Genomic DNA, 26,308 nt, shown 5'->3' with positions numbered 1-26,308 from the left:
AAAAATGATTCTGCTTCTCATCCATGTAGTGAATGTGAGAAAGTAATTCAGGAAGGATGCTAAGGAACAAGTTAATTATACTGAGGCATTTTTGGTAGATACAGATTAAATGTTGGAAATTAGAATTAAAAGTAAAAACAATTCATTGGTACATTAAAGGGGAAAAAAGGAAATACTAGATATTTAGTTGTGTTATACTTTGTGAAACAATATTATAAGAAAATCCAAATTGCAAAAAAGAAAAAAATGTAGAAATCTGTACTGGCATCATGAAATATCACTTTATAAATATCATGATGAGGTCATAAGGACAAGAATTTATTAGAGGCAAAATTGAATAAATAGATCAACAAATATTTCTTGAGCATTTACTAAAGTAATTAATAAACAATAAACTGAATGAAGCATGCGCGCGCATACACAATTGTTATTTTAAACATCACAAATTAGTTAATTTATTCAGGCTTAATGACATTTTTGTTTAGCTTAGATTTTGTGTTGTTATGATAATGATAATAATAACAATACCTTTTTATCTGCTATATATGTTATAAACTGTATATATGTTTTATTTAATCCCCAACTGTCAATTCTGTAAGGTGTGAGGTAACACCCCTACTTCACGGATGAGAAGATGGGCACTCAGAGATTTAAGAATCTCATCTAACTTCATATGACTAGTAAATATCAGAGTTGGGTTTGGATCCATGTTATGACATTATTTGAACATCAGAGTCTCTGTTCAATGTCACGTGTCCTCTCCTTGGAGAAAGTGTTTCTGCAACCAGATTTTGATGGCAGAATTATATAAATATTAGTTTTAAATTGTGTTAAACAGATGTGTTTGGATCAATTAATATCTAGATGAATAAAGTTACTTTAAAGTAAATCTAAGGAGATACATCTAATTGCCATAATTCCATGTTAAAAGATGATTTGCACGTACATAATTTGTAGTTTAAGCAATACACTGTAATAATTACTTGGATGACAAACTTCATTAAATATGTTTTAAATAACAAGATGACATTTGGCTAGCATATTATGTAATAAATGTCTTATTGAATTTAAATTGAATTCCTATTTGAGCAACCAAATTTAAATTCCAATCTGTCTGATAAAATAGGAAAACCCAAACTGTAACAGGTTAGTGTGCAGAATTACTTGACAATGAGAAACTCTATGGAAAGCTCAAGGATTTAAGGGCCATGCCCACTTTCTTCAGTTTATAGATAAATATATATTTTTGATGATTATGTATTGCTTAATTAGTATTTTAGAGCTAAAAAATGGCTATCATAGTTGAATATCTTTCTTTTGAGAAAAATAAACCTAAAGGGTAAATGAATTTTCCCAAAGTACACAGTTAAAAAGAGTATTGGGTTTATAATCTTCTGTATTCTCAATAAAAGTTCTTTCCATCGCACTACATAGTCTCTTATATATTAAACAGATAGACATGTAATAATAATATACATGTCCAGTACATAACAGTAATAGTGCCCATTGAATATCCTTAGTCTGAATTCAGAACACTCATTCCAGTTTCAATTCTTTCGTATATCTCCTACACGAGCTCAGGTATCACTTGGGATCTGAGATTCTGCATTTCTAACAAGAACCAGAAGCTGATGCTGCAGATGTGAAGACAACATTCTAAATAGCAAAGACTTACAATTTACCTATACATTTACTAAATGCTAGGCACTCTAACTTCTTACCTTACCCAAGGGTTTTCCTGCCTCCATATGACCTCCAACTTGAATGCCCTCTATCTTGATCTCTACTTATTAAAACTCTATCCATGTACCCATCCATCCATTCATTTATCCATCCATCCATCCATCCATCTATCCATCTATCTTTTTATCCATCCATCCATCTATCCACCCAACTGTCTAATACCATTTGTCCATGGGTGAATTTCTTGGTCATTTCTTCTTGAAAGTGTTTATTCTAACCCTACGAACTTTCCACAGCTATATGTGGTCCACTTGAAAAGTCAGCTCAGATTAGTTCACTAGCTAATAACCAGTCTGCTCTACAAACATGAGGTTGAGGTTAATGAGTGATTCTCAGTCCTGGTGGCATACTAGAACTCTTTAAAATACTAACTCCAGGACCCATCCTGCAGAATCTGATTGAATAGCTAGGTCTGGGATGAGGTGCAGACATTAGTACTTTAAAAAATAATTTAAAGGAAAAAATAGGGAAGGAAAGGATGATACTATACCAATTTTTATAAGAGAATACAAAATAGTACCTGTTACTTTCCTACATTTTTTTATTCTGTGGCCCAGCAAAGGCCCTGAAATAGCTTCCAGATTCCCTTTTAGAGTGCATTATCTCATGAAGTTAGTCATGGAATGGAATGGACCATACCTAGCAGTAGTCTCTGATGTTTCTGTAGTTAGTCATGAAATAGATCAATTGCCAAATCTGAATGCAACAAGAAAAAAATGGAAGATAAGATGTGAGAGCAAGAAGGTCAAGAATGTCAGTTAGCCAATGGAGAAAAGGGAGTAGTGTAGAAGCTAGGAAGGAATATTTGTGCTTGGAAGAGCCCATCAATACAGTGTGTGTGTGTGTGTGTGTGTGTGTGTGTGTGTGTCTGTGTGTGTAAGAAAGGCTATATGATGGTACTCCAAGGGATTAAGGGCCTAGACTTGAGGAAATACTAACAACTTACTTCTTGTGTACCAGTCTCATCTAACCCTATTGTCCCCCAAGTTACAATATACAACCTAATCCCATTGCAATTCATATTTCAGACTATTACAGCACTACGTTATTCTGACTTTTTAAAGTAATAATTTTCATGTTTCTTAAAGTGCAAGATTGAGAAAGGATTTATCTTACTTATTTTGGATGTGACAAAGTACTTGGTATAGTTTGTTACGTATAGTTGGTATGCAACATTGTTCTGCACCTCTATGAGCATTGCATCACTATAACTTTCAGTTTGGACATCTACACTCTCCTTTCTCATACTTTTTTTAAACACATGCTTTCTTTCAAGACTAAAAGTCTATCTTTCCAAAACGAAATTCTCTTTCCACTCTCATCTGGAAAACTTGTACATATCCTTCAAAACATAATCACATCTGTCCTCTGTGAAGCCATCCCTAAAAGTTAACATCTCTTCCCCAGGTACTACAGCTAGATTGTGGATATGCTCCTATTGGTGGAAATATCATGTTGTATTTTAATTATTTAATTGTGCATCAGTATCTCCCTAAGCTGTCTGTTTCTTGAGGAGAGGGAGCACTTTATTAATCACTGCATCCTCAGCTCCTGGTACGGTTTCTGGAACATGGTAAATACTCACAAGTGTCTGTCAAATTGAAATGAATATCTTTATATAAAACACACACCCAACTCTGTGTATTATATATAATGGATACTTCACTAAAATTTATTGAATGAATCTTGGAAGAAAAGTAAAAAGAAGTTTTAATAATAATTAGAAAACAACTTAATTAAGCACAATTAAGCACAATGCCTCTCGATGTTGCTGATGTTCATTATTGCTATATAAATAACAGTACTTTGGTTTTGCTCTTAAATCTCTGCACTAATGAGAACATGGGACAATCTTTCTACACTGTAGTTACCATAGTGACAAGATTCATGTGAACAAAATTCTTCTCAATCAGCCAGGACATAAGCTAAGATGTATTTTCATCTATTAACTTTGGGTTAAATTCTTTTCACAATACGAGACAGGTGGCAACTGCTTTTGTGCATCTCTGAATGTGAATAGCTTCTAAAATGTAAATCTCAAGTTGATGTTTCAGTGGTTCCTGAGTGATAGGTGGTTAAAAAAGGAGAGTCTGCTTGCCAAAGGGTGATGGATTCAATGAAGCTATGAAGCTATGAAGCATCTTTAAGAAGACATGGCCATTTTCCATGTCATTAGACAACTCACTACTGCCAACAACATCATTTCCATCTTACTTAGAATGGGTTGCCGACCATTTTCTTACATCAAGGTAATTCTTTGAAACAGACATAGCAGTGTAAATCTATATATAAAGAAGAAAAAATGAGTGAAATAAAAGTGAAGTTGTAATCAACGGTGCCTCCAAATATCTATTTGCTCTTTCGAATGCTGCTTTACAGTGCTGGTCTTATGGTAAGGTGGGTTGGTTATCTAAGTAAAGCGAACTCTGCACAGAAGACTCCTCTCTTCTCCATAGTTCCTTCTTTGTACCACGTTCAGAGTCCACACTCAGTTCTCCCTTAACAAGTGAATGGAGGCAAATTAAGCCTTTTCAGTATTTTATAATTTCTTTAAGAATTAGTCTGTCACAGCATTTTGTAGAAGCTACTCTTTGTGATAAAGTTATAAAGAGCATGTCATCTCATCAAATTCATGGGCATACTTTGAAGGGTGGAGCCCTGGAGGTGGAAATGTGGTAGAGGGACTTCGATAAACTTCTGCTACTATTTTGCAACCATATCAGTGGCCAATCTTCTTGTGAAGAAACACAACGATGTACTACTTTAACATTCATTTCTTTGAAATATATTGCTTTTTCTATAAACTATGTGTCACAGAATTCTCAGGGGTAAGGTCCCAAAAGAATCCCATTTGTAAAAGCTAATGATAAGTAGCTTTCATAAGAGGAGCAACTACTTAGTGCCAAGGAAAATATTGTACATGAATTATTTAATAATTGAGAAATCATTCTTCATATAATTCACCTGTTCTGATTACCTGGACTACGTCAGTGATATCAATAACAATCAAAAGTTCCCGCTCTTGTGGATCTTAGGCAATAAACCAGAAACTTAATATATAAGTACATTATGTAGTATATCAAAGGTGGTTGTGCTGTGGGAAAAAGCATCACTGTAGAACAGGGTAATGAAGATTGGGAGTAAGAAGGCAGGATTTGATAAGAAAGTTAAAGAAATGAGGGAAGAAACCAAGAAGACATCTGGGAGAAGAGTGTGCCAAGCAGAGGGAAGAGTTAGAGCAAAGGCCCTAAGACAGGAACGTACCTTGTGTGCTGGAAGATAACTAGGGAGCTAGTATGGCTGGAGCAAGGAGATCCATGAGCGAGGCGATTAGTAGGAAAAGACAACAGAGAACTAACTCGGGAGTGACAGCATAGGGGACAGATGACTTAGGCCTGTGTGGGCCTTTGTAGGGGCTTTGCTTTTACTCTGAGGTAAATGGATAATTTGTAGAGTTTTAAGCAGACATATAACATGATCCATCTTAAGTTTTGCAAGACCTGTAAGTAGATGAGAGATGATTCATCTTGGGCCAGGGTGAGAAGTGCTTGACCTGGTTATGTTTACAAGTAGAACCAATATGATTTTTCTGATGGATGTGGGATATGAGACTACAAGAAAGTTGTTACTTCGATGCCTGAGCAACTAGAGGGAAGAGTTTCTATTGATTAGACAGTGAAGGATACAAGTTGTGGGTGAAAAGTTGAGTTAGTTTTAGATTTGTTAAGTGTGAGCTGTCTGCTGTACACGCAAGTGGAAACGTCACGCCGGTTGGTGATCATTCAAGTCTGAAGTTCAGAAAAGAGGCCTTGTTTGGAAACCGAAATTTCTAACTATTTTACATTTGACTGGTATATGTATACCATTAGGGGGTGAGGGTGCACAGAGAAGAGGGCTGAATACTGAGTCCTGGGCACTCCATGGTGAGGAAGAAGAGCAGGGTCAGCTCAGGAGACGGAGAGGAAATAACCAGTGATGTAAGGAAAATCAGGAGTGTGTGGTGTTCTCATAGCCTTGTGAAGAAAGTACATTGAGGAGATAGAGAAATCAATTATTTCAAAGGCAGATTTTGAATTAAAGTACGATGAAAACTAGGAAATGACCTTTGCCTTTAGAAATATGAAAGTAATTGATGTTATTATTGAGAGTGAATTTGATGGGGCAGAGGAGAAAAGAAAAACTCACTGGAGGGCTTTACGAGAATTCTGTCTACATTTATGGCCCATGTAGTGTGCATTAAATAAAGATGTTCTTGAAATTGAAATAGGAAGAAAATTCAGAAAGTCTTTCATTTCTCCTGATATGTCATTTATCTGATCTCTTACGGGAAACACTGTACCACAGTGACTAAGGGTATAAGCTCCAGGAGTCCTAATGCAGGCTGCCCCTGGCAACTGCTCACCATTTACTGACTATCAAATAGTACTCAGATTCCTTAAACTCAATGCCTGCATGATAACAGCATCCCTCCCATAAACATTAGCTATAAGCAATAGTCCATGGCAGTGTAAGGTTTCTCTTTTGGGTGCATCTCTTAAGATTTAAATGGCAACTATTGTATACATGATGAATTTGATTAAACTAATTCAGTAGTGTTCATGACTGTGGATATTTAATGTGAAGCAAAAAAGGTGATCCAGGATAGAACTCATGAAAACTGAATTCATGAAAGAGTGACAGAAGGAGCTAGTGCCTGAAACAATTCAAGTGCATATGCATATTAAACAGTGACTACATTCAGAAATCACCATATGTATGCTCTTTCACAGTCTTAAATATCTCTCTTAGCAGTCTGTCTATCAGTTATCTGTGAGCTTAGGTTAAGTAGTTAGAGTCCTCATATACATTCCCAACTCTATATCCGATATCACAATGAAAATCATACTACTGAGATGTAATATACTCAGAATGGAGGTAAAGTAATTTAACAAGTTATGCACTCAAAGTATTAATATTCATCTCATTCCTTTTAAATTCCAATCTCAATTATACTTTAAAATATATTCTTTATTACAAAAATCTCTATGCCTAAGGAATATGGGGCCCGACTTGATCAATATCAGGGTCTTTCTTTATGATGATGGTCCTTGAAAAGCTGCATTTTTCTTTTAATATAAAAATAAAAGTATCTTCCTCCTAAGAGCAATGCTTTGGAAGGAGGGTCAATAGATCAATCCCAGTCACATGCAATTTTTGTTTATTCTTGCCAGTAACCCTAGGTTCAAGGCTATCCAAAGACTGCCAGACTGATCTGGTGAATTTCTGGCAAGGGAGAGATTATGATTTTTACAGTTTAGCTGAAAAAAGAGCCAAGTTTATTATCTATCTTTTCTGCTAAGTAACAAATTGTCTATAATATTCATCTTTCTCTCTTTTTCAATTCATCTCAAAATTCCTGTTTTGAGTGAAACTGGTAACAAATTTCTGCCATCTGACAGTTCCTTAAGATTTTCTGCAGTAATTAAATCTACCTTTAAGCAAAATTCATCACAATATATACAGGGTTGGAAATTTATAGAACCATGGCATAGATCCAGGCTGAAGTTGTATCTTCTGAACCTCAGCATTGCTTCTGCTATAATAGGAGGAGGGGAATTAACAGTAATTGCAGTCTAAATTAGCTGCATAATACCATGAGCATCTTATCGGTACATTATGTTCTGAGCAGGCAAAGAGAGTAGAGTCACCTAGAAATTAGGATAATTTCAGGTAAGGTATGCTAATCCTGATTCAAGTGACCCAGGGGAAGCAAATGGGGCAAGAAACTCTTGCTCAAGTAAAAAAACTGTTTGTTAAAAATTAGCTTAGCAGATTGTTTTACAGTGTGTCTGGTCCTTATCTATAGCCTATATACACAATTGGAACAGAATGCTCTAATAAATTTAGAAAGTGTATGAGACATGTAAATTTTATACATTTTAATGTGGGGCAAGTGGGGGAGAACATTAGAATCTTTTAGTCCAAACTTCTCATTTTGCAGAATACTGAGGCCTGGATTCTAGATTTGATTGCCTATTGATTGATTCCCGGAAATATTCTATTTTTTTAGTGTAACTTTGGAGAATAAGAGTCCTGACAAATCCATTGCTTCTTGGAGAAGGAATCAGGAAAGCTCTCTCCAATTTTTATAATCCATAATTTTTTTTCCCCCCATAAGAATAGAGAGTTTAATTGAGCTTAGTCATGGTAAATTTATTTTTAATATATAGCTAGTTTCTAATATTTACTTTAGAACTTGTAATATATACATAGCCATATGAGAAATTGAATAGGCTTTTTTCTTCATATTTTTCTTTATTTAAAATTTTTTTTAATTATAGTTAACATTCAATATTATGTTATATTATTTTCAGGAGGCTACCTTATGACTCAGCAATTACGCTTCTGAGTATTTACCCAAAAAATTCAAAACACTATTTCAAAAAGATATATGCACCCCTAAATTTATGGCAGCGCTATTTACAAGAGCCAAGATATGGAAGCAAACTAAGTGTCCATCAACAGACAATTGGATAAAGAGGTGTGGTACATATATACAATGGAATATTACTCAACCATTTAAAAAAAATGAAATCTTACTATTTGTGACAATATGAATGGACCTAGAAGGTATTATACTAAGTGAAATAAGTCAGACAGAGACAAATATCATATGATTTTGCTTATATATGAAATTTAAAGACCAAAATACATGAACGAACAAAACAGAAACAGACTCATAGATACGGAGAACAAACTGATGGTTGCTAAACAGGAGAGGGTCGAGGGGTTAGGTGGAAAAGATGAAGGGATTAAGAAGTACAAATCGATGGTTATGAAATAGTCACAGGATGTAAAGTACAGCATAATGATTATAGTCAATAATATTGTAATAATTTTGTATAGTGCCAGGTGGGTACTAGATAAACAGGGGAACCATTTTATAAATTATATAAATGTCTACCACTATGCTGTGCATCTAATCCACAAATTCTTAATATTATTTTGAATCCTTGGACCTCAAAGAAGTTTTTGCATCTGTCTCCCGCTCAGGCACCCACTCTTCCAAGCATGTTCCTGAGAGATCTTAATGCTCTCCTCTCTATGCCAGAGAGGCAGTGCGACATATGGAGGTAATGGATGGGCATAGGTATGAATCTTGCTATCCCAGAAGTGGCCATATGACCTAAGACCAATCACTGGATTTGTGTGATTCTCTTAGGAACAAAGATGGGATAATAATACCTTCCTGAAGAGTTGTTGGAGGATTGAATGAGGTTATTTATGTGAAAATATATTGCACATAGAGAATATTAAACAAATGATGCAGATATAGCACATTATATTCATGGATATACGTGTTTTGGAACAAAACAGACTTGTGTCCAATTCCTAGTTCTGGTATTTACTAGCAGTGTGACTTTGGACTATTAACCTTATATTCTGAATCCTCACTTCTTAATTCACAAGATGGAAATGATGGCTCTTTTTTGTAAATCAGTATTAAGTAAAGATAATTAAGGTATAAGGTACATTGCACAGTGTGCAGCACAAAGAAGGCACTAAGATATGTAAGCTATTAATCATGTTTGTGACTAAGTATGCTTTTGACTCCAAGACTTAGTTCTGAGCCTTTATCCTATGCTTTAAATCTGTTTTACCCTCTTTTTGCCAATGACTCAAAAATTTCTACCTCCAGCCCAAATATCATCTCTGAGCTCACATCTCAACTATTTACTCAGCATTCTTGCTTAGAAATGTCATAGTCATCTTAACTTCACATGTACCAAATCAAAGTCCCTTTAGCCCACCCGAATCTGTTTCGTTCCCAGTAATTCTTCTTTTGGGAAAATGGTACCTCCATTTACCCAACTGATCAACCAAAGGTCTATGGAGAATGGTCTTCCCCCTTTTAGAGAATGAGTCGACAGAACATGGACATTCTAGAATAATAGCTCTCAGAAAATCACGAATCATTACGTCCGATTTCTACATTAAAAAATAAATTAATGGCAAGTAGATTTATTTATATCTAAGCAAAATTATGTAATAAGACAGTCTTGGTATTTTACATTTTTCTTTCAGAAACAGACATTTCCTCTTCAGAAATTTGAAAACTTCCTATCTGATATCTCTTCCTTATATGTTTATCGGTACCCCTTTTCCAGTTAAGAACTCTTTGTTCTTGAATCTTCTTTTCTCTCAAAATGTATCTATTTGAGTGAATGTTAAGTAAATATATATTACCCTTTCTGGTAGCATTCTATGAGCCACTTACAGTGCACTGCTTGGCTGTTAGGCACTTTGTAAGCCAGAGTAACAATACTTTTATGTAGTATGTTTGTGATGTATTACACATTCCCATAATTCATTTAATGAAAAGATCAGTCTAAATATAAGTGTAAAAGTGAAACTTGATAAAAAGCTTTAAAGCTTTAAAGCCACAAGAAAATTTTAGAGCAACCAGGATACTCAAAGCATTAATCATTTTTGAACACTAAATTAAAGATGAGATTTTCTCCCCCTTTGGCAATCCATCTGATTCTATGTATGAAGAGACAAGCCTTAAAGGAAATAAGCCTTTTATGTACTACCACTTAAAAATTTCAGCTCCACCTCTAAGTGAGTTTTGTATTATGCAACCATGCCCATATTAATCCAAGAATTGTAAGAAGCCATTTAACACAGAGAGACGAAGGAAGAAAATACCAAGTCTAGGTTTCAGGGAAAAAAGTACTTCAGCCGAGGTAAACGTTTTTGTGGTGGAGCAAAACAAGGCATTAAAAAGTGTGGAGGTGATTAGTGCTTCTGTTTTGAAACTTGGTATTATAAGACTCTAAACTCAATGTGGGTGGGAAAAGCTGAGGTTGAGGCTGAAACAGGAACTGCAATTCACTTCAATCCTGTGCAAGAACATCTTGTTTTTCATTTCAGAACTTGGTAAACAAGTTTGCTTCTCATTAAATAGACACCGGTGACAGTGCCATACAGAAATTCTTCTGCAGATGTTTGAAAACACACTCTCAAAGGCATACGTAAATTACACTCCCTTAGAAACTAATATTTCTGTATGACTTAGAAGCATGTCCTGCTTCTTATTTCATTTTTCCTGGACTATTGCGGGAGATGGCTGACTTTCCATGTTCACCTCGAAGAGAAATAGAAAAAAGTGAAGAGGAAACTAAGCTGAATCTTAGCTTTGAAATTGCCACCTAAAAATTGTTCCCTGGAAGTTAACTAAGTACCTGAGATTAAAGTTGTTTTCTGTGTTGCTCCCAATAATTAGTTGAAAATGAAAGTGTTAATCGACATACCAGTTGTTTTGTTTTTATTTTGCCAGATAACATGTTTGATCAAAAATAAGAAGCAACAATAATCTATGGTCATGCCATCCTGAATGTGCCCAATCTCGTCTGATCTTGGAAGCTAAGTAGGGTCAGGCCTGGTTAGTACTTGGATGGGAGACCACCTAGAAATACCAGATATTATAGGCATTAAAAAAAATAATAAAAAAATTTTTTTAAAAAGCAACAAAATTTACAATTATATGGTGAGTGATATAGTTTGTCAAGCAATACTCTTGGTGTCTATTACATTATTTAATTTAATCCTCACAATAACTTTATGACATAGATAATAATGAAGGTTCAGAATTTGAGTCAGTAGAAATATAATGTTATTTTATAAAAATTTTCTGAATGTTTATGAAGACTTGGAATAAATATTTTATAACATTGAGAGGCTACTGTGAAACTACACAAAGAGAACATTGTTTTATCACTAAAGAATATCATGACAGTCGAGATGAGAAAATTATATTAAAATGCCTTGCTTTATCTCAAGAAAATTTGTGAAAGCATAGAATGTCAAGAAAAGTTTAATAATTATCTCATGATGCTGATTTATAAGATAAAACTAGGGGCGAGGAAAAATTTCACCCAAAACTGCCCTCTTTTTTCTTGATGTTTTCTCTTCAGTTATGTATCAGCTGTTTTTTACATGGAAATGAGGTAATAATTCATGAGATTTATCTTGTTCAATAGTGGAAAGTAAATAATAACTCATACAAGTTTTAGAAAGTATGGAAATGAGAAATCTGGCTTTACAACTCAACTCAGAACTATTTATAGCCCAGAATATGAATATATCATATTTAGTCTATTTTTAAAGTGAGAGTGAGGGGTAGGTCGCATACATAAAAAAAGGTACATAAGAATCCAAAGGTGGTGCTGTGTCCCATTTGTTTGTGTCTGTTTGTGTGAGAGTGTATGTGTTCAATATACATATTATTAAAGAGTGTAAACCTTGGGAGTTGAAGAGTTTGATGAAAATTCAAACTACTTTGTTTGGACATTGAGTCCTCTAAATGCTATCCTTTATGTTCATTTAAAAAAATGTTGTGATGTATATGTGTGCATTGGGAATGGGGTATTTTTCCATTTTTTCCAAATATATATATTAACTATGGGAATTTATATTAAGAAAAAAACTAATTCACTTGTAATTTTCCCATTTATTGATAACACCTAATAGTAGTTTGCTATATTCCTTTCCAGTTTTTTATCTTCCCTAATAGTAAATGGCAAATTGATAAATAATCTCTTCATGTTTATAAATACTCATTTTAAAATCTTTTAATGCATGCATAGCATTTCAATTTCAGCATATGAGTAAATGCGAATTTATTAATTGAATCCTCTATTGTTGGAAACCTAGATTGTTTTACGTCTTATATCATATGAAAATGTCCTAATAGCTAAATCTTATGGCATATTTATATTTGTTTCCTTAGAGTAAATAAACTTTACTAGGTCTAAACATTTTTTTTTTGACGTTTCCACCATCTCCATTTATTAATGAGAAAACTGAAGCTCAAAGAGGTTAAGAAACGGGTCCAAGATGACACAGCTGGTAGGTGGCGAGCCAGGACTTTGAAGTTAGAGCTGTTTAGTGCTCTTAACCACAATATTCCACCTCAGTTTCTCAATCTGGGTAGTGGAGAAATTGGACCAGAGGGTCTCTAAAGTGTCTCAGATTAGACATGATTTCAGGGGCAGAAATTATCCCCTCAAAATGCCGGAGCTGTGAATTCTTACATTGGTATATAATAATCTTGTGACTTTCATTTTATCTAAATTCACTGTAACGGTAAAATGAAACAGCATAGTATTTGTTTTGTTAGCAGCCCACATGTAACAGATAGTTTACATGAACTAATGAATATTTGTCAACTGAAAGACAAAAACACATCAGACAGTATGTGGGCTGCAACTCCAGTTGTTTTATCACTTTTATGGGATTTCAGCATCCAGTCTGCTTTGATAAAGAAAAGTGTGTGAGACTAGAACAGAGGTCAGCAAACTTTTCTATAAAGGGCCAAATAGGTATTTTAGGCTTCAGAGGCCACATGATCTTTCTCACTCTTACTCAACTCTACTGTTACAGTGTAAAGTCTGCCATAGCCGAGAGGTAAATGAATAAGTGTAGTAGTACTCTGATAAAAATTTTACTTACAAAAAATAGGCTATAGGCAGCATTTGGCCAGTAAGTCATTGTTGCAAACCTCTGCTATGTAGCATGAAGCTCCTCGCTTTCCTAATATTAATCTCAGCTAGATGAATAATTCAGCAAAATGAAACCCCAAAGAATTATATTGTTTATTATTAGAGTATGTTATTCTGGAGGTCTAGTCTCAACAACCTAGAAGAAAACACAACGTTGCCTTGTATTCTGCTCATTAGTTATCTTTCCTCTGGATTCCACTGGACAGCTCCTCTGGGACTTACCTCTCTAAAACAGGAACCCAAGAAGCTTTCAAATAAAAAAATCTCCAGCCCATGCCCACAAAAACACCGTCTGATACAAATGTATCCTTTCCCCTCACATGCTCACAAACCAAATTTACAGATTCCTGTCTCTTTAAATACACTTAGTTTTAGAATCATTCAAACTTTGCTATTTTACCTCAATTATCTCCTCATGGGTACTTTGCTGCATTTTATGTTTTAAATGCCAATTTTCTTAAATTTTACCATTACATTTGTCTTGGCTCTCCATAACATAGTAACCTGCCAACACAAGTTTCTGCAGAATTTAATCAAATATTTTAAAAAATTAATAAGTTTGAAATCTTTCCATGTAGTATCTTGACTGAGGAGCAAGTTTTTATTTGCTCTTTCTACAGACAACATTATAGAACTCCTATGTGTGAAATCCACTGCTACTTGTATGGGCAGCATAGAAATATATGACTCAGGCCTATTCTTAAAAAGTTTACAGTTAGTTGAGGGTCAGCAAATGAACCAACGATCAGAGTAGAATACAAGTGTCATGCTATAAATATACACAAAAGCAAAAGGAAGGTGCAACTAACTCAGAATGGGAATTTTTGGAACATTTCCTAAAGGAGAAGATGCTTAATGTAACTCTTGAAGAATAAACAGGATTTAGGGCAAAGTGACTTCCAAGCAAAGAGAAGAGCAAGCCCCAAGGCCCAGAAATATTAAAAAGAATGACCTCATTGTAGGAATGGATCTTGATGATAAAGCTGATTTATAGCAAACTAGGCAATCAAGGAGGGCAGTTGTCCATATGCAAATTGTTTTGGATACTAACTAAGGAATTTGTACTTTACCCTAAAGACCATAGAGAGCTTTCTCTACTAACCTAATTAGAAAAATAAGAAAGAATTTAAGATCTTATATTTAATTGACAGAAATGGGCAAAGAACCCAAAGAAAATTAGCTCTTCACAGGTCTCAGGATATTATTAGTTCTGCTGAGCCTGTGTTATAAAAACTTTTCAAATCAAAGTGAATAGGAATGATTTCCTGGAGTTTTGAGTTCCCTTAGCAAACTACTACTAGCTCAAATATTTATCTTTTATCTCTAATTTAGGCTGTCAGCTCTTTCAGGCCTGAGACCAGGCCTGACTCAGAGAAGGCATTCAGTAAACATTTATTGATTGGATGCTTTACTTCTTTCACTATTGTTTTAAGGTTATTTTTCATCAATAGCCACACTTCCCTCTAGTGAATAGTGTTCTTGATTTTTTCCCACATTTTCTTCTTAAATATGATAGATGAGTAAAATAAAATAAGAGGAGGGTGGATTCTAGGAGAAAATTATAGTGGTTTAGTGATTAAACAGCCAACTAACTTTATAAATGAGAAACTTCATATAATGGTGGTGAGTACTTGTCAATGTCCCATTGCTAGATATCACAGTTGAGAAATTTATCATATTGCACACCAAACACTATGCCTAGGTCATCTCATATTATCCTATTACAATCCTGGCAAGGTAGATATAATTGCTTCTATTTTACAAATAGACAAAGTGAGTCAGGGAAAGATTAAGTAGTCAATCTAGGTTTACAGAGTACCAAGAAGCAGAGACAGGACTTGAACCCAGTCCTTCTCTCATTCATATGTCCCTTCTCTAAGAAAGTGCTACTCAAAGTATAGTTCATGGGCTAGCAACACCAGCATCACCAAGAAGCTTGGTAGGGATTCAGTTCTTCAGGCCAATCTCAGATATGATAAATCAGATCCTATATTTTAACAAGAGCCCCAGGTAATTCACTTGCTCATTAAAATTTGAGAAACACTATTCTAAACCACCATACCATATAACTAGGGTTCTTAGATGAATATTTCAAGTTAAGGAATGAATCTTATAATAAAATTTAAAAACCTTTTATGTCTTGCTATAGATAGTAGTTGTACAGATAATATACATATATAAAAATAAACTATATTCTCAAGATTGGTCACTTTATGTACTTTATTTTATGTATGTGATATTTAGGTAAAAATAATAGATCTGTCAGTATATTTATTAATTCAACAATTATTTTCAGAATGTGCATGCTGATAAAGTACTGTTCTAGACACTAAGAATTGAGCACTGGAGGGAGAGAGAGAGAGAGCGAGATATAGAGACAGAGAGAGAGACAGAGAGAGACAGTGACGGAGATTGAGAAAGGATCATTTTCCGCATGGAATATATCGTCAGGAAAGAGAGAGAGGTAATACACAAAGTATTATAAAACAAATTTATAGTTGTAATTGAAATAAGTACTATGAAAGGAGTCAGAGTCAGGAAAGTTCTCACTAAAGAAATGACATTTAAGCTGAGATCTAACATACAAGCAGGAATCATCCTGATGAATTAGCTAGGAAAAAATTTTTCAGATGGAAGGAGTGCCATATTTATAGATGCTCAGTGGGGAGAAGGTAGGGGGTATCTGAGCACACGTAAGAGGGCCAGAATATCTAAAGTGCATTGAGTAAAGAGAGAAATGGCAACAGCTGATGTTGAAGAGGTAGGCAGGGGGCCTACACATGCAAATGTTTGAAGATCATCATAATGAGTTTGAGGGCATTACCTAAACTATAGCAGGCACTAGTGAAGACTTGTAAAACTAGAATGTAATACACTCTGGTCTCTGTATAGAGAATATTTTGGAGAAGATACAAGAACGAAGTGGGAAGAGCAACTAAGCTATGCAGTGTCCTAGGCAATTGTTGGTAGTAGTTTGGATTAGCATCTTTAACATAGACATGGAGATCTAGATGAGTTCAAAATATTTTTTGGAGGTACGCTCAACAGCCCTTGGTGACTGAATGTGGGTGATATAGGAAACATAAGTGCTAACAACTTCCAGGTTTGTAGAGTTATGTTGGGAGTAGGTGAGGTTGTGGAGAAAATCAATTTATTTAGATCTTTGGTTTCTTTTATCAGTTTTATAGTTTTCCACATGTAAATTTTGTACATATTTTGTTAGATTTATATATACATAATTAATTTTGGGTGCTATTATCAGTGATATTGTATTTTTTTATTTCAAATTCCAATTATTCATTGTTGGTATATATGGAAGCAATTTACTTTTGTATAACAACCTTGTATCCTACTACTTTGCTATAATTACTTATTAGTTACAGGAAGTTTTTTGTTGGTTCTTTGAGATTTTTTTACATAGGCAATCTGTTATCTGTGATAAAGAAGATTTTCTTTCTTCCTTTCTATTCAGTATACATTTTTTTTTTTGTCTATTGTAATAGCTAGAACTTTTAGTGTGATGTCAAATAAGAATGGTGAGAGGAAACTCAAAGTAGTGACTTTTATTATTTGTAGCTGGGAGATCCAGAATCACTTTCAGATTTACATTTTAAAAGATATCTTTTAAACACAATTATTTTAATAAGGGCTTTACAGTTGATAGTCGCTCAACGTAACTATATCTTATTTCTTATATTTATAATAAATTTATTTCTGAAATAATTTCTTTCCTTTTATGAAATTTTTTTCTCGCTGTGTGCATTTTCAGGAAAGTGCTTTAGTTTCTCCTGTAAGTCTATTCTGCTGAAATGAAATTTTCTTTGGTAACTATTAATTACACCCAGGTCTTTTTAAAAGTCTGTTGATAAAATGATTTATGACCTTGTTATTAGATGGTATATTTATGATGATCTTGGTGAAGAAAGTAATATTAAAGAGATCACGGTGTTTGTAAGGACCTGAATGTTTATGGAGGAAACTTAGGTACAGAGTCCAGGCTCTTTGTTTTCTAAAAAAAAGTGGGTTGGCCCCCAGTAAACTGAAATATTAAACTATACAGAACACAAAATTCCACAGTTATTTTAAAGGTTATGTACTATAATCTTAACTTAGGACATAGTATACTGATTATAAACTCTAATCCAAAACAAGGTTTTGGGACTTTCAACTTAAATTATCTGTAAGAAATGAACATCGATAAAAATCTAGCAATATATGAATTGGGAGAGCATCCTGACATGATGCTTCTTTCTTGTTAGTCTGTAGCTTTTTATATAAAAAGGAAACAGCAGTTGCCATGGCAAACTTCTGGCTCTGTTGAATACTGGAACCTGGTATATAAGCCTAGGATTTGATGAAACTATGTAATTTTGAAATGAACAGGCATATTTTACAGAGCCATTCACCTTATGTTGGTTTAGATTCTAGAATGTACAGCTGTTCCATTTAACACAAAAGAACAGACATTTGAGTTCAAGAAACACTAAATATTCTTGAAATCACAGATTTAATTTTTAATGCCATGAATATAGAATTCTAATGTTTTTAGGGCATATAAATCTTTGAACAAGAAGTTAAAGAAATTATCTCTGCCATTTTTCAGAGGCTGATTTTATTTTTTTTAAAGCTGCTATTACATTAATAAAAATAAAGTGTTTTCCTTACATTTAGATTATGGATTATAAAATGTTGTTTCAAATCTCTTTCAGTAGCATGAGGCACATTGCATATATATATATATATATATATAATATATATGTGTATATATATGTGTATATATACAGCAATCCAGTTGGAGTAACTTTTAAAGTTTTTTGGTCATTAGAATTCATTTGTATTCATCTCAATATTCAGGAGTATAATAAATGCATGGTATTCATGTCGATGACATATACTCCATAAAAGTTTAATTGTCATTCTGCATTAATTAAGCCTGAATTAATGAACACTTTCAAAGTTTTGCAACAGTTGAATCACCAGTTCCTATCAAGCATGACTGAAGCAGAATTAGCTCATTCTGTATGCTAAAGCTATCAAAAAAAAAAAAAAAAAAAAGCAAGACGATAGATACACAGAACCTCGGTCAATTATAATATTTAGCAAGCTGAGTGCATTGGCAGAAATGGCAAATTCCAGATAGAATTTAAATCTAAGATCAATATACTTTGCTTTTAATTCTGTTGTAGGTAGACCAAAATTTTTTTTCTTTTAAAATGTTCATTATTATGTAAAAAGTTTTAAACATTGTAATGTGAAATTTGCATACATTAAAAGCTGAATTTAGAGGTAGTAGGTAGATGGGGTTGACTGGGTTCAGGACACACTACCCCAAAACATGGCACCTTGGCAGACTGAATATTTTAAGCTGAAAGAATTTGAGAAATGGCATGTGCAGGAAGAACTCTCTGACCTCCCTGAAACAGGTCGTTAAACCCTCCTGTGAGTGGTGTCCTCCTTATACTTGGAGGAAGGGAACATCTTATCTCTAAGATTCAGAGAGGAATCTGAATGAACAGGTCTTTCTGTTTCCCCTGCTGTACTACACAACCTTATAAGATTTTCTTTTTGTCCCAAAATTTCATTTGTGTCTTTTTTTACAAGGGCCCCAGCTGAGAACTTAGAAGACTAGAATAAAACATATTTTTTCCTCCCCTATAAGATCTAGGGTGAACTAATGCTGTAATACTAATACCCTTTTCTCATTTAATTCCAGTGCCCATCCTTAAAGAAGTAACATGGTCCCCTTTTCCAAAGGCAAAAAAAGTGAGATTTAAAAGGGGACAGTGACTTATCCAAGTTGCCAGTGGCAGAACCAGGAAGCAGATGCAAAATTGCTGACTCTAAATTTAATTTAGTTTTCTTCTCCTCATTGGCTAATAATGCCACATTTGAATAACATAGAAAGGATTACTGAGAATTGAAACCATCTACATAGCCTACTGTCTACATTAAAATTGCTTTATTATTCTACTTCCCTCACCAACAAAATTTTCACATTTCAGGAAACTTTTACTCCAGACAATAAAAGTTGCAAATTACTTTATTGAATAAATTCATTACTTTAGTGAACAATTACAAGTCTTCAAGTCTTCGGTAGAAATTATCAAACAACAGTTTGCACCTCAAGCTTCTGTGAACCCTTGCAACAAAATCCTCTTCTTCCTTTATCAACCAATTCTAAACTATCAATCATGATCTTTACCCAATCCTCTCAAAGCATGCCTCCTCCATACCTCTATCCCATCTCGATTTCAATTTGATTTCAGAATCATGCCCAAGACTTCAGAATCTCAATAAATATCCCAATGTTGTTGATCTCCTCTCTGAGAAGCCACTAAGGCTGTTCAGGTAGTGTTTTCCCTTCCCATGATAGCAATAAACGACTTGGTCTTAGCATGCTATTTTGGCGATATTTTGGGGAGCTAGTTTTTGACAGATAGAAGTTGGCTTAGATTAAAATAGAAGAAAACATGAGTTTATTTCAGACATACTGAATTTAGGTTGCAGGTGCAACTTATAAATAGAAATGGCATTTGCCATTTAATACTATCTCAAGAATCACCCTCTCTGGGAGCCTCCTCCAGTCTCCCATTCTAAATCTGAATTTATTATCTATGAAACCAGAGATCCTTGTGCATATACTTTACAAAGAACCTATTTACTACATGTAGCATTTATTAAGCATAAAAATAAAATAAGCTGTCTTCTCTTACCCAAGTTCTGAACTGGAACATCACTGTCAGCACTGAAGCTCCCAGCAGGCTCTGGCCTCTACTGCCTTTCCCAGTCCCTAGAGATATCACTGGCTTGTTTTGTGACTAAGAGCCTTCTTTTAAAGATAAACTTTTAAATAATTTTATCATATATGTATGTCTGCCTGTATAATGTTTTTTAATTCATTTTAAGCCTTTAGAAAAAGGAATCGCATGTTTTCCTGTAAGCCTCCCTTTTACGCTGAATATACTGTTTCCAAGATTTACCTCTGTTATGTAGATTGCTACAGTGCTTTCATTTGCACGATTGTTTCCTTAGCACATTTTTACACACTTATGAGTGGAGGAAAAAGTTACCATTAGGTTTGAGGTGATTGACCTAGGAAGATAGAATTCTTCTTAAAAGAAAAAAAAAATTTTCTTTGGAATGACATCATGACTGACCTCTATTGATTGTAAAAGTCAAGGCTCCTGTGCAAGATCAGGGAAGGGACGACTGAGGCAAAGGAGCCGAGCTGCACCACTTATACTGTGATAGGGCAGTAGGGATTGTGGGCCCACTGCCCTATCACAGTATTGAGGGGAATAGCGCCGTGGAAAGAGGAGGTCCCCAGAACTAAGCCAGCAGGCTGAGACCTATGGAGAAAGATGCCCATGAGAAAATGCCTGCAAAGCACCAGTATCCCACTGTTTCCCCTTCTAGCTTTCCGTAGTTCCCTCCTCTCCATTATATCTAACACTTGCTAAGCCTGTTTCCGGCAAGAGCCTGTGTTGTAGTGTTTTGTGATATGAAATAGGACAGGCAGAAATCATCCCCAGGATAAAGCTGTGTGGAGACAAGACAGCAGCTTTAGGAAGAAACATGATGTCATTAACACTAGGCAGGAATTTGGAGCAAGTACTATCCAGGTATATGAAGAAGCACTGGGACTGCTCAAAAGTACGGGGGAGGCCCCAAAATGGTCACCAAACATTCCACAGCATGTGAGATGAGAGCCAAAGCCATACTGTCTAGAGATTAAAGGCAAAGTGTGAGTAATAACCCAAAGTGCTAGGGGAATTAGGGACTGACAGTTACACAATGAACTGAAATTACTGGGTTTTCTATCTTTCCCACAGGAACTCTAAGGATTGGTTTATGCTGTCTCACTCCTTATGTCTCTGTATTGATACATCATGAACAAATGAATAAATGAATGAGAGACATGAATAAATAAATAACCTTTGGAACAGAAGCAAAGACTCCAGAAAGATCAAAGCGGAAGATATAAATATGGAGGTCATCTACCTGAAATTTAAAATGAGTTGCAGATAAAAGAGAACAGACCATGTAGAAAGAAGAGGAAGGAGGCCATCAGGTAGGAAATAGATCTATCAAGTTAGGAAGTGAAAGGCTCAGGCTCTGCAGTGTACACACAGAATCCATCAGTTCGCTGATTTCACCATCCAGCTGACATGTGCCCTAACCTCTGACTCGTGGAAATTATTCTCATCAAGAGTCATTCTCCACTAAAAAGATGTTTTTGGTTGCCATAGTAAGACAGAGAAGAACTCTGAATCCAAGTGGAACTGTTAACTATCCATTACAATCTTGGCCCCTCTATCGAACCTTTCTATCACTAAACTTGCAGGTTACCGAAGCCAAATACAGTTTCAAATTCTTTGAAGAATTTTGACTCTGTTTTTCTTCCTAAACCCTCTTGTCTCTGGATCTTCCTCCCCTATTTTCTTTGATTCCTAAAAAAAGATTTATGATACAATCTCCTTGATCATTTATCCTAGCCAATCTCTAGTACCAAATAGAATATTCAAAATTCAAAATACATTAGAGAAATATTTATACATATAAAGAATAAAATAGCTGCTGTTTATTCTCTGAAGAAACAAATATTTATTGGACAAAACAATCAGAATGTTTTCTAGAATTTAATAAGCTTAAACCTTGCAATCAAACTTGGCACAGAGGAAATCTAGAGTCTTGCTTCTTAAGTGTAGTCCATGGGCCAGCAGCTCTGGTACCTCCTGGGAGTTTGTTAGAACTACAGACTCCCAGATCCCATTCCAGACCAACTAAACCAGAATCTTCATCCATACAAAATTTCCAGGTGATAAGTATGCACTCAATTTTTAAAGAGCATTACTTCAGAGTACCGAAAAGAAACCTTGGGGCCTACCTTGGGGACAGTGAAGACCTAGAGGACCCAAGACTGAGGTAAATCCTCTGACTCTCTCCCACCTCCTCACCAAAAAGTCGTTCAGCTTTGGTCTTTGATTTTTAAGTGTTGAGAGCCCATGTTAAACTTTAAAAATGTAATCTCTTACCTAGTGTGAGTGAGAACGAGTGAGTGAGACCCCCACATGTTTGAAACCTAGCAAAAGTTTGAAAACCATCACTCCGTGTAGCAAACAGAACTATGCTGAGTCCAGAAATACCCCTAGAATGTTTCCCAGCCTATAGGCTGGGGCTCCTGATGGATAGATGGATAGCTCCTATTTTGTCTGGAGCCTTAATTCTTAATATCTTATACTATGTTTAAAATATATGTAGATAGCATTAAAATTAATAAAATAGATTCATTTAAAAACAGAAATTTAAAAAAGGGAGAGCTAATAAAAGCTTGATAACGGTCAGCAAATGGAGGAACAGAGAAGGAAGAATATTAACTCAAATCTAAATCATGGAACCTGGAGGAAGATAGATTTTCCACTTGCAGATGGTCAGCAACAGTAAATATTCAGAGAATAGAAACAGGAAAAAATGTGTTCTAGGAGGTGTCGCAATGTGATTTCCATGTACTTTTTTATCAGTTTATTTGTCACAGGAAGCAGTTTGGTGGGTTATGTCATTTTATAGCCATAATGATGTTCTGAACCAAACCAGCTGCCTCATCCAGGCTGTTGCTGTGACCTCAAATTCAACAGATGAGGACTGAGAAAGGAACATTGGATTTGGCAATTACATGGCTATTGGTAACTGTAGAGAGAGCAGCTTTAATTGAGTAATAAAGATGAACACCAAACTGCTAGAGGGTGAGAAAGAGAAGTTAGCAGGATGGCAAATTTAGATACTTGTCAATCTAAAAAAAAGTTTGCTGAGAGGAAAAAAAAGCAATTTGAAGATACCATGTTTAGGGATGAATTTTTTTTAAGGTGGTAGAATGCTAAGCAAATTTGTAAATTGAGGAAAACAAAAATAGGAAGAAAAATTGAAGGGAAAAATAATTAAGGGAGTATGTAATGGAATTAGTTCACATGGGAGGTTCATGACGTAGGTGGAAAGAATGAGATCATTTCTACTTTATTTTATTTATGCCAACTATTTTATTATGATTTTTTAACATATATTGAAATCGAAAGAATTTTTCAGTGAATATCTGTACCCACTACTATGTCTAACCATTAACATTGAACTCTGTTTTTATCCATTTCTTTTCCCCTAAATCCTTCCATTTATTTATGATGTATTTCAAAGTAAAGTTCTTTCTGCTAACAACTGTATCATAAATTTTATTAGAGTTTCATATTTGCTTACAATATTTTTATTTTGAGGTAAATTTTATACAATGAAATGCAAAATCCTACATGTACATTACTGAATTTTGACAAATGCATATGCCTATGTAACCCAAATTCCTGTCAAGATATAGACCCATCTCATCACTCCAAGAATGTTCTTTATGGGTATTCCCAATTAACCGTTATCTATGCACCCCTGGAGCCAACTACGGTTGTGATGTTCTGATGTTTTTTCACATAGCTTATATTTATCTACTATAGAACATCATATAAATATGGTATTGATCAATTTGTATAAAGCAGTCTTCACTCAGCATAATGTTTTTGAGAGTCACTAATATTAAAGGGTGAATCAATAATATATTCTTCTTTATTACTGAGTAGTATTTCTTTGTTTAGTCATTCTCCCAACTAAACTATTTTTACTGCTATTAATATTTTTGTGCAAGTCTTTTTGTGGACATATATTTTCATGTACCCTGAGTAAGTATTTAAGAGAAGAATTGCTGGGTTTTAGGGTAGTTGTATGTTCAAATCCTTTCTCAAAGAAATAGCAACATTTTACATTCTCACCAGTAATGTATGAGAGTTCTGCTTTCTCCAAATCCTCTCCAATATTGATATTCTTGGTCTTGCCATTTTGCTGAGTGTATAGTAGTGCCGATAAATTATTTTTGTTTTTGTTTTTTATTAGAAGGTAATCTCCCATAGCGTTCATATAAAACTTAAATTATAGCACTTTTAACAAAAGATTTTAATTGCTGGTCTATAAATTTGTTTTCTCATATAAAATAAACTCCTCAAAGATGGGGGCCATGTTGTACTACTTTTTATTTTTACACTAGCATTTAGCCTAGTGACTGTTCAATAAATGCTTGTTTGATTTCACTATATCAAACGTATTCTCGCTGGCAATTCCATCAGTGGAGAAGTCAGCATGAAAGCTTCTCCCTCGCCATCTCTTCATTTTTTAAAAAACCAGTTGGCCAGTGGCAGTATGAGTACAGAGAAGAATGATAGTCACAATAGGGAAAAACAGCAAAGTATGTTTCCACTGAAGACAGATATGGGCAGTATACTCTGCCTAATATTTAGACATATATTTCAGAGCAAAAACTTGCACATGAGATGAAAGTTTCAAGTTGTTTTTATCAATAATAATTTAGCCACCTGGACTTTTTCTTTCTGGAATGGCTTCTAGGAGACTGCTGATGAGATAAGGACTGTATTTTGTAGCCGTCCTTGCATCTAAGAATAACCACCTATCAATTCTCAACAGAGAAATGTGAACAAAAGTGATGCATGCCATTTTTGTGGTTTTACAAAGCAAATGCAGCTTCTCCATGTTTTCTTCTACCTAGACCTAAATGTAGGGGATTCCAAGGCTCTGGGCTGGTGAACCTCCGTAGTGGGGAAAAGAAAAGTTCCTCAATCACGCATAGAGGAAACTAGCATCCTTACTGGGAATACCTGATTGAACTGTTACATGAGTGAGAACTTTTATTTGGTTAACTACTGAAATTTTACCAATTATAAAACTAAGACACAGTGACCACAATGACTCCAATAACTTGACTAAGTTCACATAGCTAGGGAAAGAAAACAAAAAAAAGGCCAAGATTTTAACCCAGATTCACCTGGCTTCAAAGTCTAGGCTCTATAAATCCATCCTATATATCCCTGCATAGTCATAACAAACTTTTCAGAAGTGTAAGGAGCTTTAAAAATAAATTAAGTCTAATTTTATAAAAGAAAACTGTGGTGATTTAGTTAACGTCACATAGGTCTTTCATCAACAAAATTTGGGAAAGTAGATCCAATACTCTTTTCAGTCTATCATAATATAGAAGTGAGAAATATTTATTAAAAGAATGTATAACTTACTTATAACATATCAATTAATTTAAGAAAACAATCCTCATTATATTTAGAATTATCTCTCACTTTATTACAAAATGTTTGGCATTGTTTACTCATTTAGGACAGGAAGAATTGTATATGTTACTTGTTCATCTCTGCTTGTTCATCTCGTGTCTTCTGCTTTGTATATTCGTGAGCCTTCTACTCATTTGAGTCAGTTACTTTTTTCTACTATGTTGTCATAATGTCATACCTTAAATACTTTTAGAATAAAAACAAAGCTCTTCCACATAGAATCATAAATTGTAGGCCCTGTGAAAGATTTTAGAGTTCTTTTATTATAAACTTCTTGTTTATCAGATAAGAAAACAGCTTAAGGAGAAATAATTCTCTCAAGTGTACAAAACTAATTATTAGCAAAGCTGAAGCTATATCACAAATAATATCTGCCTTTTTTTCACTTTACATTCTCAAGTGAAAAATAAAATATTAATTTTAGAAAATTTCGATAACAAACTGAAGTCAAAAATCACTAAATCAGAAATTAAAAAAAATAACAGGATAGTGCTTGTCAATTTGGAGATTCTGCATGATAAGGAGGAAGTCATGGTAATCAAGAAAGTGTGAAAAGATTACATAAAATCACCATTAATATTCACTAATAAATATTTAATATAAAACTAATTCCATTATAAATATTCCAAATAACAATTATCTATATTATGTTCATGATTCTGTTGTGGTTATGGTCTTTCAGAACTACTAAAAGAAGGCTTTGTTCTAGCTACAAGAAAGGGTAAGCTTCATTATTTTTCTTTTTTTTTTTTTTCACGTGAATCTCATGAAGTATCATCAAAAAATACTGTCAGAAAGAATGAAAACTCCCACAAGACGTTTGGTCATTGTGCAATTACCAAAAAAGTGAAGAATCTA

At 34.4% G+C, this 26,308-nt stretch overlaps 1 pseudogene; it reads left to right on the top strand.

Moving 5' to 3' along the window:
* The first annotated feature begins 11,097 nt into the window (after positions 1-11,097).
* On the top strand, positions 11,098-11,216 carry LOC111734258 (annotated as a pseudogene).
* Positions 11,217-26,308: the final 15,092 nt, after the last annotated feature.

Source organism: Pteropus vampyrus, unplaced genomic scaffold (genome assembly GCF_000151845.1).
Source record: "Pteropus vampyrus isolate Shadow unplaced genomic scaffold, Pvam_2.0 Scaffold14, whole genome shotgun sequence".
Lineage (NCBI taxonomy): Eukaryota > Metazoa > Chordata > Mammalia > Chiroptera > Pteropodidae > Pteropus > Pteropus vampyrus.
Note: the sequence above shows the minus strand (reverse complement) of the source record. Positions and strands in the feature narration are given on the sequence as shown.